General features: G+C 38.7%; 1 pseudogene; it reads left to right on the plus strand.

Annotated features, from left to right (window-relative positions):
- The first annotated feature begins 426 nt into the window (after positions 1-426).
- On the plus strand, positions 427-13801 carry LOC145164242 (AAA-ATPase At3g50940-like; annotated as a pseudogene).
- Positions 13802-14322: the final 521 nt, after the last annotated feature.

Consider the following 14322-nt stretch of genomic DNA (forward strand, 5'->3'; position numbering starts at 1 on the left):
CCTAATCAAAACGTTTCAAATATATATGTTTTAAATATGATTAAGTTTCACGTTTTGTATTTTCTTAATTAAATACAACAAAAATTGATATTTAATTTAAAACTAGATGATAGCAATATCTTATTTGCAATACATTTAACTTACGGAGACATCGTTGTACAATTTACATTATTTGCATGAATTGATAAAAGATTGAATACATTGTTAAAATAGTGTAAAGCATTGTTTTATGAGTTAATGAAAAACATATAGAAGATTAGTATATAAGTAAACTTTGGCCTCCAAATATTCCATTGATTTTCTTTCTAACTAAACAAAAATACTGGTATGCGTCGTCCCAAATATTCCGGAAAATACGCAATAAGTAATGGCGCCCTAGAACACACATACACACAATCCCATTCTTAATTAAGAAACCAGAGAGTAATGGTGTCAAAGAGGTTTCGTAATCTAAGTTTTCCGGCGATGTCAACACCGTTATCGTTGCTGTTAGCGTATGCCCCACAGTACTCCGCCTCGGTCATGCTCTTCCTCACAATCTACAACCTCGTCCCTAGACAACTCCTAAACTACGTCGTCAACGCCATCCGATTCTACTGGAAACCTAAATCCTCAAAACTCACTATCCTCTTCGACCAGAGAGACGGCGTTTCTCCAAACCAGATGTTCGATTCCGCCGAAGCCTTCCTCTGTACCAGAATCAACCCGGATTCCAACTGTTACAAGTGATCTTCAATCGAATGTTTACAAATTCTTGTTTCATAAATTTTGATTTAATTTAAACTAAGAAAAACTTATCTTTCTATGATCGTAGGGTAACCAAAAACGTCAAAGAAGACCACATCAATATCAAGTTTGCAAAATGGGAGGCGATAAAAGATTCGTTTGAGGGAATCTCACTTGCATGGAAGTACGTCATTGTGCCGCCTAACGAAAAGGCTAACGGCGGTGAAACCTCGGAGAGAAAATACATCGAACTGAAATTTGAGAAAGAATATAAAGACAAAATAATAAATTCTTACTTGCCATGGATACTTGAAAAAGCTAAGGAAATTGAAAACCAAAAGAATGTCGTACGTGAAGCTCCATAACCTACAATTCGATCGCAGCTATTATGATAGGCCAGAAAAGGACTCGGTAAAACTGGACCATCCATCAACGTTTGACACATTAGCTATGGATCCAACGATGAAAAAGGCGATAATGGAGGATTTGGATTTGTTTTTAAGGAGAAAGGATTTTTACAGGAAAGTAGGGAAGGCGTGGAAGAGAGGGTATCTACTGTATGGTCCGCCGGGGACAGGGAAATCAAGTTTGATTGCTGCCATGGCGAACTACCTTAAGTTTGATATTTATGATTTACAGTTGAACAGTGTTGGGAGTGATTCGAGTTTGAAGAAACTGATGTTAAGCACATCGAATCGTTCCATTATTGTGATCGAAGATATTGATTGTAGCATACAAGTGCATGATCGGAAGGGATCCATTCATTCCAAATATATGGATGTTAAATCTAAACGATCTCCCCAGGTTTGTTTATTTTATTTCCTTTTTGCTACTCTCAACTTGGATCGGAAGGGTGATTTTTGTTCTTTTTTTTTTTTTTTTTTTTTGGTTTTGGTAGTTTTCTTTATCCGGACTTTTAAACTTCATAGATGGGTTATGGTCGTGTTGTGGAGATGAACGTATCATAATCTTTACAACCAACCACACAGAAAAACTGGATCCAGCATTGCTTCGACCAGGAAGGATGGATGTGCACATTCACATGTCCTATTTGGCCATTGATGGGTTCAAAACTCTAGCCGCTAACTATCTCAACATTCATGACCACCATTGGAGATTTACTGAAATCCAAGACTTACTCATTGGCACCAAGGTTACACCAGCGGAGGTGGCGGAGGAACTCATGAAATCTGATGATCAGGAGGTTGTGTTAGGAGTTGTCAACTTTTTGAAACAGAAGAATACCGAGGAGGACTATGTGTGTAAGCCCAGTCAAACATAACTGTTCTACTTGCTTAGTGCTTGTGCGCTAAGGGAAGAAAGATCGAAAAGTTATTGATTATTGATATAGCTAATATATTATAGCTTTCGGAGTTCAGAGAGATTGGATTTTTTGACGTAGCACCTAAAGTCATTTTTTTGTTGAAGATTCAACTAAAAACCAACTTGATCTTGAATTATCTAGGAAGATGTTCACTCATAGACAATTTCAAGTGAGGAAAAATAAGGCTAACCCAGAAAGTTTTAAATTATTGAAAATCAGGTTTCATGGTGTGTTGGGGATGTCTGATAGTGAAGTTTGGAGTTTAAAGATGATAGTAAATAATCTGAATATTTCACGGATGTATTTTTTTAAGAAACTTTTCAGAACTTCAAATACAAAGTCATCAGAGGAAACAATGAAGAATCAGAAAGCTATCTCTGCCATCAGTAAGAATATGTCTACTCTAGTGCCTTCAAGCATGTAATATCATATATGGCATTTTTTTAAAAACCCATTACACCCAATTTCATATAATTGTTTACAAGTGAAGACATTTAAGGTGGATATTTTTGTTCTTCATTGCTAATTACAAGTGAAGACACAAATATATGAATATTTATTTCACTTTATTCTACCAATAACTAAGTCAAAACATGTTACTTCCATCACAACAAGATTCCACCAACACCTCACTGCCAAAGAGATTGGTTTTGATCGAATACACAGATAATTATCGATAATCTAGTACAATTACTTAAAATGATTTTTATTTTGACATTTAGTTTTTTTATATGTTTATGTTTGTGCGTGGCTTATATAGTTATTTTTTAAACGAACGACCATACACGGTTTTAGAGAAATATTTTCCAAATATCCAAACATTTATTAATTAATATCTTAATCTTGGATAGAAATACATATAAGATTTTATATAAGTTAATCTGAAACCAACTTTTAAAACACTGGATCCTCCAAATCTCTGGATTGCTTTCGCTCGGAAACGTTTAACTGCAGAGTTCTTATGGGATCTGATGATGCCCTCACGGTATTAAGACGCATTGTGGCAAGAAAGGTATCCACACCCTTTATAAGGATATGTTTCGTTCTCTTTCCAAGCCGATATACACTACAAGAAATTCAGCCATTAGCGGCGATACCAATAGCGGCGACGTTGGTCTTTAGCGGCGACTAATGAAATAGTCGCCGCTAAAGACCAACGTTGCCGCTATTGGTGTCGCCGCTAAAGGCTGAATGATACGGATACGCTCTTTGACGTTCTGGTAGATACGAATCGTCCGATCGTGGTTATAATCCAACGGCTAGTGAAAGACCCTAACTTTCGTACTAAAGACATTGTCACACCAAAACATGCTATATGCATATTTATAAAACAATATCTTACATTGATAAAGTGATTACAAATGATTGGATACAAACCGACTATGTTTTAATATTTTACATAACTACCCAGGATATTGTAATTTTATACAAACATAAACCGAAATACAAAGTAATAGTAAAAACTATTCTACATCTTCGGACAGTATACGATTATACTGGTTACTTATCTCCTGCAAATTTGTTAAACATTGAGAGGGGTAAGCGGTGGCGCTTAGTGAGTTCAATAATAGATACAATATAACGGTACGTCATATATATACTTCAATATGGCAGAAGCAAAGAGGAACAAGGAACAACAAATGCATAGGTGAATCATGAGACAAACTTTCCATATCAATCAATGATTTGATACAAAGATATACCATCAATAAAGATTCGGCCCAAATGGCACAGAATAGAAGTCATTCTCTTACGGAGACATGCTCTACATGGCCAGAGGCTACGTACCAGTACCACCGTGAATCTAAGTCCTTTCACTGATCAGATGGTCAAAGGTATAGCTTTGCTATCATAAATAGCGGAAATAAAAATAACACGGGAAAATAACCCGGAATAATAACACCGAAAAGCACATAGCACATATAACACATAACATACAATTGTTCCTATATATTAAACTCACCGTCAAATAACCGGGGGTTAAAATAGTAATTTAGGCAGCACTTCGGCTCCAAATATAACTTCCTTCGTTGAAAACCGGGAGTTTTCTTGAGAACCGGGCCTTGTGAGGGTTGTGGTTGAAAACCGAAAAGATAAATTTTTCCGGGTCTCCGGGCACTTCGGGACGTGTTTCGGGTGCTAAAATTGATACCGAGACTTCGGGGGATGTCAAAATAGTGAAAATATTGAAAAATGGGTGAAAAGGGCAAAATCTCCAAAACTACCCGGGAAGGCTCGCAAGCCTTGTATTTATAGGGGAGGTCCGAAGGTCGGCCGAGAGGAGTGAGTCAGCAGCGAGGGCACAAGGCAGCAGGAGGCGAAGGCACATGGCTCGGACAGATGGCGCGCATGCGAGGTGCCAGCGCTTCGGACGCGTCATCGGCTTCGGACACCTGTGTGACACGCGTCGCTCCTCGGACGTGCCATGACTCGTAGCGCAACTGCTTCGGATACGTGGCCAGCTCGGATCGAGGGTGATGTGGCTGGTCCGGATGAAGCTTATCCATGCGAATATTCTCGAAAATTGTGCCCCAATCTTCTAAAATCCACAACTTTCTCATACGGGCTCCATTTTTGACGTTCTTTATATGCACGCGTAGGCGGGAAAATATTCTACAACTTTCGTTTAGACTTCGTTGGCTAATTTTGACTTTATTTTTAATATTATTATTTTTAACAGACCGGGACTGGTAAATCCGTTAAAAATTCATAACTTCTTCATCCGACGTCCGTTTTCGTCAGACTTTTTACCGTTGTACTACTAATGACGAGACCTTCGATTCTTGTTTAGGTTGTGTTGGCTAAAAATCACTCGATCTAAAATTCGATTTTTTAGCTGTCTACTGCTATTCTGAAACTTAGAAAAATCATAACTTCCTCATACGAAGTCATATTTTGGCTTTCTTTTTATCAACCTTCTCGGTTTAACGAATACTACGACTTTCATTTAGATCACTAAGGCTAAAAAGTAGTTTATCAAAAATTCACTTTTTACGTCATTCGGCGTCGTGCCGGTTTTGTTGCGGATCTTCGATTGGTCATAGCTTTTTCGTTATAACTCGTATTTCGATGAGGTTTTCGCCTAAATGTTTCTAACGAGATTCTTTAAAACTTTAAATAATAAAATTTTACTTATTTCAAATTTTATATTTTCGCAAAATTTTACTATTTGGCATTTGATTGGAATCTCATAAGACTTCCAATACTTTCCGAGTGCTTCTAAACATAGTTTTACTTCATTTCTGGTAAGAACTATCTGTTAGAACTCAATACTTGATATCACATAATATTATTTACTTAAAACACGATTTCAAAACGTGTATGTTACAAATACCTCCTCCTTTTGAGGATTTCGTCCCTGAAATCATAACGATAAAAATGATTGGGAATATTTCGCTCTTATCTCATTCTTATTTTCCTAATTATAATTTGGGCCTCGATGGTGTTTCAACTTGACGTGCACCAACTCCCAGACATATGCACAAAGCATATCTTCTACCGTTTGAATTGTTCTCTCCGTCTGACCATTTCATTCTTCAATTCTCTAACTAAAATTTCGTCACTACACGAGACATGGTTCTCTGAACCAATCACCTCACTTCGCAGATCTATTTTAATCGGACTCGATTCTTTACGACCATTAAGGTCTGAACGAAAATCATCTTCTTAGTCATCACCGAAACGAAGGTAATGACATACTCGAACAAAAACGGAATCAATTTCTAGCTTCTTGGTAACCTTGTGACTTTCCCTGATCCAAGTGTTAGTCCTGTGCTTCCAGTAGTATAGGCCTCTACTACTATTCACACCTACTCATACTCGTCCCAAGTATTGTCTCGCAGTTTCCAAGTCGCCATTCATAAGTTTTCACAAAGAAACTTTTCACGCCTGAGTGTGTTCTTTAACAACCATTCCATGCCGAGAATATTATCAAAGTTGGGCAAGAAGATGGGAATCAGGTTAACAAGAAAACTATAACCTTCAGTTTCCATGACAAAATCTCTATGGACTTTACCAGCAAGTAATGATACACTTCCTATGGTATCTACGTGAAATGGTTGCACGAGTGCATAGCAAGCAATTTGAAAAGAATGCGCAAATTCATGAGACACAAAAGAATTTCAGGCACCAGAATCAAATAAGATGTGGGCAAGTCTAAAATTTGACAAGAAATGTACCCGTCACAACATTCGGGTCCTCGCGTGCCTCTTCTGTGGTAATCTGAAATGCATGGCCTTTAGCTATTGGAACCTCCTCCTTTGGAGTATTCCTTGGTTGTTGAACGGAAGCTTGACTTCCCGCCATTTAACTAGTAAGAGTAGGACATAAAAGCTTCTTGTGGCCAGTAACACCACAAGCAAAGCATGTAACACTCTTCATTGGACAAACAGGCTTTATGTGACCCATTTCTCCACATCCATAACAGGTCACCTATTTTTCTGTTTTGCATTGGCCCTGGTCATTCTTTCCACATTTTATACACGATGGCGACTGAAGAGAAAAAGATTGTGATCTACCGCGACCACGAATGGCGCTGTAACACCCAAAAATTCAAACCAATTTAAACTGTTAAAAACATTTCAAACCATTAAAAATCATTACAATTTTGTTTTCAAAATGTATAATATCAGAGTTTTCCCAGAACATAGACAAAACATGAGGAGCTGTACGATCACGCATTCGCCTTGCCGCGATCCCCTGATGTACCTGAAACAATAAACTGAAACTGTAAGCCGAGAGCTTAGTGAGTTCCCCCAAAATACCGATACACATACAGTCCACATAAACATATCATAACAAACTGAACAGCATGCAATGGGTCCATAGCTTTACAAGCTGGATTACCCCTGGGCCCTCAGTACGAGTCTGGAATGCCTACCGGGCCCTCAGCTCGTATCTAGAATACCATCGAGCCCTCAGTACGAGTCTAGAATGCCTTCTGGGCCCTCAGCTCGTATCTGGAATGCTCCCGAGTCCTCAGTATGAGTCTGGAATACCTATCGGGCCCTCAGCTCATATCTGGAATACTCCCGAGTCCTCAGTATGAGTCTGGAATGCCTACCGGGCCCTCAGCTCATATCTGGAATACTCCCGGATTTGTTGGCTACCGCACGGAGCAGTATCACCTCAACCCATCCCACATAACATATCAACATATAACATAACTACTGAGCATGCAAATATTCACATAACAACACAGGTAGTCCTACAGATCTACCTAACTGACATAACCACTAGCATGCAACGCTAACTCATACTCGACATAACCACTGCTAGGATAACATATCCAATGGGCCGGCCTTGGTGCCTTAGATCCCTTAGTATAGTGAGGATAACTCACCTCGCAACTCTCGTCTGAAACTAGAAAGCTCGACTCCCGGATCACCAACACGAACTCCACCACCTATAGTTACCATAACACCCTTTTCATAAATCTCCAAATTACCATAATACCCTCAAAAGTTAACTGATCAACTCTTGGTCAAAGTCAAAGTCCACAGTCAAAGTCAACAGTCCATGTTGACTCGACTCGTCGAGTGTAGTTCACCGACTCGTCGAGTCCTTCCTGAACTCGAGAAGTCGTGAAATCCTTGATTGGCTCGTCGAGTTCCCTTTTAACTCACCGAGTTCATACGTGTCCAAGAATTAGGAGAAACCCTAGCCGACCCACCGAGTCTTCGAACGATTCGTCGATTTCAAGGCAATCTTCAACGGACTCGCCGAGTTTGTTCATCAACTCAACGAGTTCATGACCATCTTCATATGACTCGCCGAGTTGACTATGCAACTCGCCGAGTCCTTGCAGACCTTCATCCATGCAGACACTTTTTAAACCATGCCAAGGTTCCAGATTACAGATCCAAGCTTCTAAGGCATGTTTATCACGTAAAGTTGCAAACTTTACACGCATGCAAGGCCCTAAAGGCTCCAAATGACCAATCTAAGCTTCTAATGGATCTTTACACCTTAGGAGAGTCTCATCCTTTCAAGTGCTGGAAACTTTATGGACTTAGGACTCAAAAGAGTTTCAGATCTGAAGTTTCAACTTCAGATCTAGCTCCCATACCCAAAATCCCTACATGAACAATTAAAGAAAGCCCTAGATTTCACATATGAATGATTCTAGAAGAAAAGAGATTAAGGTAACAGCTTATTACCTTCAAGATGTGCCCAAACTGAAATAGACTATGGATCCACACAAAATCCTTGATGCTAGCCTCTTGATCTACAAGTTCCCTTCACAAAAGTCACCTCTCAAAGCTCCAAAACACTCTCCAAGCTCTCACTCACGGGAATTAGGGTTTCTGGCTCTCAAGGGGTGATAGAGGGCAGTGTGAGGCGCTAATGGTCCAATATATAGGGTGCAAAAACCCTGAAACTTAGGGTTTCCACTGGCAGCTCCTACTCGTCGAGTTTCACATGCCGACTCGACGAGTCATTCATTAATTGATGTGTCCTGGCCCGCTGCTACTCGACGAGTCGTAGCATCAACTCGTCGAGTAGACCTTAAACATGAAATCTAAATGGAAAATTAATGATACCTGACGGTTGGGATGTTACTGGCGCTCTGAAATTGCTCTCTTGTATTAGAATCAGATTGAACAGATCGAGCTGGTGGAATTGAGGATACAGGAACAGTTTGATCGATACATGGATGCTTTGGAACAGAAAAAGTGGCACCACGTATTTCTAAGTCATGCTCACCCTTTCGAGCATACTCAACAGCTTTGTCAAAGGACAGAACATCCCGATTATCTACGAAATCGCGGATCTCGTACCGCAGTCCATCCAAGAATAACTGAATTTTATCGTCTTCAGTTGGGATATACTTTGCGGCAAACCATGCTCTTTGATTGAATTGAGTTTCATACTCATTCACGGTCATTCCTTCTTGCTTAAGCTCCAGAAACTCTTTCTCCAATCTTCTCCTCATGTCTAGAGGACAATACTTCTCTAGCAAACGAGTTTTGAACATCTCCCAGGGTAAATTCTCCTGGTCATACTCGTTGAGAGCTTCATATGTTGCTTCCCACCAGACCAAGGCTTCTACGACGAGCATAGCAGAAGCATAATTAGCCTTGTCTTCATTATCCACATGAGAAATACGAAACACTTTCTCTGTGTTCTGGATCCAGGTAAGTGCAACAATGGGATTAAGAACACCTGAAAACTCCGTAGCGCCACTACTCTTGAAAATTTTGAACGAGGGACGCTTCACCTCTCCTTTTGAAAATTCTCCAGTGGCTTTCTCTTTGCCTTTATCATTATTCTTCTTGTGCTCTTCAAGAGTATGTCGAATTATACCAGTAAGTTTACCTAAGAGTCGCTCCTCACGAGGGGATACTGGAGTATTTACTTCACCAGGTTGAGGACCTCCACCCACCTCAGGGGTATGGCTACCTTCCTGTTCAGCCATTCTTCTGAAAATTTGGAGCAGTATAGTATTTTACAATATTAGGATTTATTATTACCTAATATTTTACTTAAGTCTTTCCTATAGTTTGTATCCATATACTCCTACTGAATCCGCTCATATATTGAACTTCTGACGGTTTAAGTCTAAATACCAATCCGTGGAATTTAGTTCACTTAAACCACCGCTCTGATACCATGATTGAAAGACCCTAACTTTCGTACTAAAGACATTGTCACACCAAAACATGCTACATGCATATTTATAAAACAATATCTTACATTGATAAAGTGATTACAAAAGATTGGATACAAACCGACTATGTTTTAATATTTTACATAACTACCCAGGATATTGTAATTTTATACAAACATAAACCGAAATACAAAGTAATAGTAAAAACTATTCTACATCTTCCGACAGTATACGATTATACTGGTTACTTATCTCCTGCAATTTTGTTAAACATTGAGAAGGGTAAGCGGTGACGCTTAGTGAGTTCAATAATAGATACAATATAACGTTATGCCATATACATACTTCAATATGGCAGAAGCAAAGAGGAACAAGGAACAACAAAGGCATATGTGACTCATGAGACAAACTTTACATATAAATCAATGATTTGATACAAAGATATACGACCAATAAAGCTTCGGTCCAAATGGCACAGAAGACATACACTTTCTGATTTAAACATTTCGGTAGATTTCAGACTTATAGCCCTGTCTAACCATCTGCCAATGCCATAGAATAGAAGTCATTCTCTTACGGAGACATGCTCTACATGGCCAGAGGCTACGTACCAGTACCACCGTGAATCTAAGTCCTTTCACTGATCAGATGGTCAAAGGTATAGCTTTGCTATCATAAATAGCGGAAATAAAAATAACACGGGAAAATAACCCGGAATAATAACACCGAAAAGCACATAGCACATATAACACATAACATACAATTGTTCCTATATATTAAACTCACCGTGAAATAACTGGGGGTTAAAATAGTAATTTAGGCAGCACTTCGGCTCCAAATATAACTTCCTTCGTTGAAAACCGGGAGTTTTCTTGAGAACCGGGCCCTGCGTGGGTTGGGCTTCAAAACCGAAAAGATAAATTTTTCGGGGTCTCCGGGTACTTTGGGACGTGTTTCGGGCGCTAAAATTGATACCGGGGCTTCGGGGGATGTCAAAATAGTGAAAATATTAAAAAAGGGGTGAAAAGGGCAAAATCTCCAAAACTACCCGGGAAGGCTCGCAAGCCTTGTATTTATAGGGGAGGTCCGAAGGTCGGCCGAGAGGAGTGAGTCAGCAGCGAGGGCACGAGGCAGCAGGAGGCGAAGGCACGTGGCTCGGACAGATGGCGCGCATGCGAGGTGCCAGCGTTTCGGATGCGTCATCGGCTTCGGACACCTGTGTGACACGCGTCGCTCCTCGGACGCGCCATGACTCGTAGCGCAACTGCTTCGGATACGTGGCCAGCTCGGATCGAGGGTGACGTGGCTGGTCCGGATGAAGCTTATCCATGCGAATATTCTCGAAAATTGTGCCCCAATCTTCTAAAATCCACAACTTTCTCATACGGGCTCCATTTTTGACGTTCTTTATATGCACGCGTAGGCGGGAAAATATTCTACAACTTTCGTTTAGACTTCGTCGGCTAATTTTGACATTATTTTTAATATTATTATTTTTAACAGACCGTGACTGGTAAATCCGTTAAAAATTCATAACTTCTTCATCTGACGTCCATTTTGATCAGACTTTTTACCGTTGTACTACTAATGACGATACCTTCAATTCTCGTTTAGGTTGTGTTGGCTAAAAATCACTCGATCTAAAAGTCGAGTTTTTAGCTGTCTACTGCTATTCCGAAACTTAGAAAAATCAAAACTTCCTCATACGAAGTCAGATTTCGGCGTTCTTTTTATCAAACTTCTCGGTTAAACGAATACTACGACTTTCATTTAGATCACTAAGGCTGAAAAGTAGTTTATCAAAAACTCACTTTTTACGTCATTCGGTGCCGTGTCGGTTTTGTCGCGGATCTTCGATTGGTCATAACTTCTTCGTTATAACTCGTATTTCGATGAGCTTTTCACCTAAATGTTTCTAACGAGATTCTTTAAAACTTTAAATAATAAAATTTTACTTATTTCAATATTTATATTTTCGCTAAATTTCACTATTTGACATTTGATTGGAATCTCATAAAACTTCCAATACTTTCCGAGTGATTCTAAACATAGTTTTACATCATTTATAGTAAAAACTATATGTTAGAACTCAATACTCGATATCACATAATATTATTTACTTAAAACACGATTTCAAAACGTGTATGTTACAACTAGGGTGCTCGTGGAAGGGATAAAGGAAATACCGGCGACTTTTGTCGCCGCTGAAGACCTAAAATAGTCGCCGCTAAAGATCGAAAAATGACGCGGTAATAATTCCCCCTGATAGTCGCCGCTATTGAGAATTGTCGCCGCTAAAGCCTAGAGTGTCGCTGGTAAAGGCGTCGCCGCTAAAGGTCGACGCACTTAACCCCAGAAACGTCGATCTTCTCCCATTTTCTCTTCAGTTTCACTGCAAATCCCGTTTCTTTCTCTCCTCTGTGTCGCTTCCTTCGTCACTTTCATCGATTAGAGTGGGATATTGTCACATTTATCAATTTTGGGTGAAGATACCATTGGTGGGCAAGGATTTTTCGGTGAGGACCAAGCTTTTTCCGGCGAGACCAAGGATTTTCCGGCGAAACCAAGCTTTTCCAGGTCAATTTCCGGTCCATTTTCTCTTGTAACATTGATTTTAAGCTTATTGGAGTGGTTAATTGCAAAAAAAATTCAATTTCAGTTTTGTTGATTGTGTTCCCGACCACCACCCGCCACTACCGCCACCATTGGACCACCACACGCCACCACAGGTTCTATTACTTCTACTTATTGTGAATACTGGTTTAATTGCAAAATATATGTAGTTGTATCAATTATTTGAAAATTGTCATATGTATGTATATTTGATATTTGTATGTGATTATATGTAAATTTGGTGTGTATAAGTCAATGTATGTGTGTTTGATGTATATGTGGTATATGAGTATTTGGTAGAAGTATGATGTTATTATTTATATATGTGAAATTATGTGTATTTGGAATATGTAGGATGTTATTATATGTGTATGTGAATGTATGTATGTTTGTTGTATATTTGATATATGAATGTGAAATTTGTGTATTTTGTATAAATAAGATGTTATTATCTATATATGTGAAAGTATGTGTAATTGTTGTATATGTTGATTGAAATAAGCAACTTGTTAATTGTTGTATATATTTTTTAAATATAATCTGACTTTTAAAGTTAAACAGAACCTTAAGAGTGGAAACGTTTCGCAAAGCTCGTACCGATATGGATGGTGTATTTGTTAGTGCTGAGGCAGAACAACAATATGTAAGTATTTAATTATAATTTTATCATATAATTAAATGTTTATTTATACTTAATTGTTACTCACTTTTGGTAATTACAGAATCGGTTAGTCGAAGAGCTCTTAGAACAAACCCAAGGTGAAAGTGAGTTAACACCCGCTCAAGAAAGATCCACTTTTGAGAAAGTACTAGGAGAGCGACGTGGCCATATCAGAGGCATCGGCCGTAAACCTTCTGCTCTCCCGCCGATTTCACAGCCATCACAACCACCACCACAATCATCACAACCATCACATGTAAAGCAAGATTATTTAAAAATAGCGATAAAATGCATGTTGATTTGGTCATTTTGGTTTTGTGTGATTATTTGCTAAAGGCTTTAGTAATTGGGTTTTTGTCCCAAGTGCAAGAAATAGCAATGTACTTTGGTTATTTGGCCTAGTTTAAAAATAGAAATGTAGTTTGGCATCATAAAATGTATGTTGATTTGGTCATTTTGGTTTTGTGGTGAGTATTTGCTAAAAGCTTTGGTATTTGAGTTTTTGTCCCATGTGCAAGAAATAACAATGTACTTTGGTTTTTTGTCTTAGTTTAAAAATAGCAATGTATTTTGGCGTCATAAAATGCATGTGGATTTGGTAATTGTGTTTTCGTCCCAAGTGCAATAAATAACAATGTACTTTTGGTATATCTTGTATTTAAGTGCAAGAAATAGTAAGGTACTTTGGTAGTTTTTGTTTATGTTTGATAATTTAACTTATAATTTATATATGTTGTTATTTATTATGTAGTTGGAAAATCTTCGGGCATTGCTCAACGACCCGACATGTAGGGAGGGGCTTTATTCGTTTTTTCAATCACAGAATAATCAAGGAGGAAATGATGGGAGCGAAGTTGATGATATGTAGGGAGGAGCTTTATTTGTATGTTATACTTGTTGTCACACTTTGCTACTTGTTAGAATTTTAAAACTTACTTTGCTTCTTGTTAGAATTGTCAAACTTTTGGTTGTTTTATTTTGGTATTAAATTAATAATAACAGTATTTGGTATTTAATTTGATGTTGTTATGTAATTTTTGGTATAGAATTAATTATAACAGTATTTGGAATTAATTAAACCCAAAATCCTTAATATATATATAAAAAAAAACGTTATTACCGGCAACACTATTACCGGCGACATTCTCTTTAGCGGCGACATGAAGTATTACCAGCGACAGGTGCATTAGCGGCGACATTTTTCTTTAGCGGCGACAATCTGATTAATAGCGACGAAGCAGTAGCGGCGAATTTTTACCGGCGATGTGTCGCCGCTATTAGCTTTAGCGGCGACATCAAGACCCTTTACCGGCGAATTTTGTCACCGCTAATTGCTCATTTCCTTGTAGTGATAGGATCAGGTGCAACCCACCTTCACCCCCCCCATTA

Source organism: Lactuca virosa, chromosome 3, assembly GCF_052849685.1.
Source record: "Lactuca virosa cultivar CGN04683 chromosome 3, Lactuca_virosa_CGN04683_v6, whole genome shotgun sequence".
Lineage (NCBI taxonomy): Eukaryota > Viridiplantae > Streptophyta > Magnoliopsida > Asterales > Asteraceae > Lactuca > Lactuca virosa.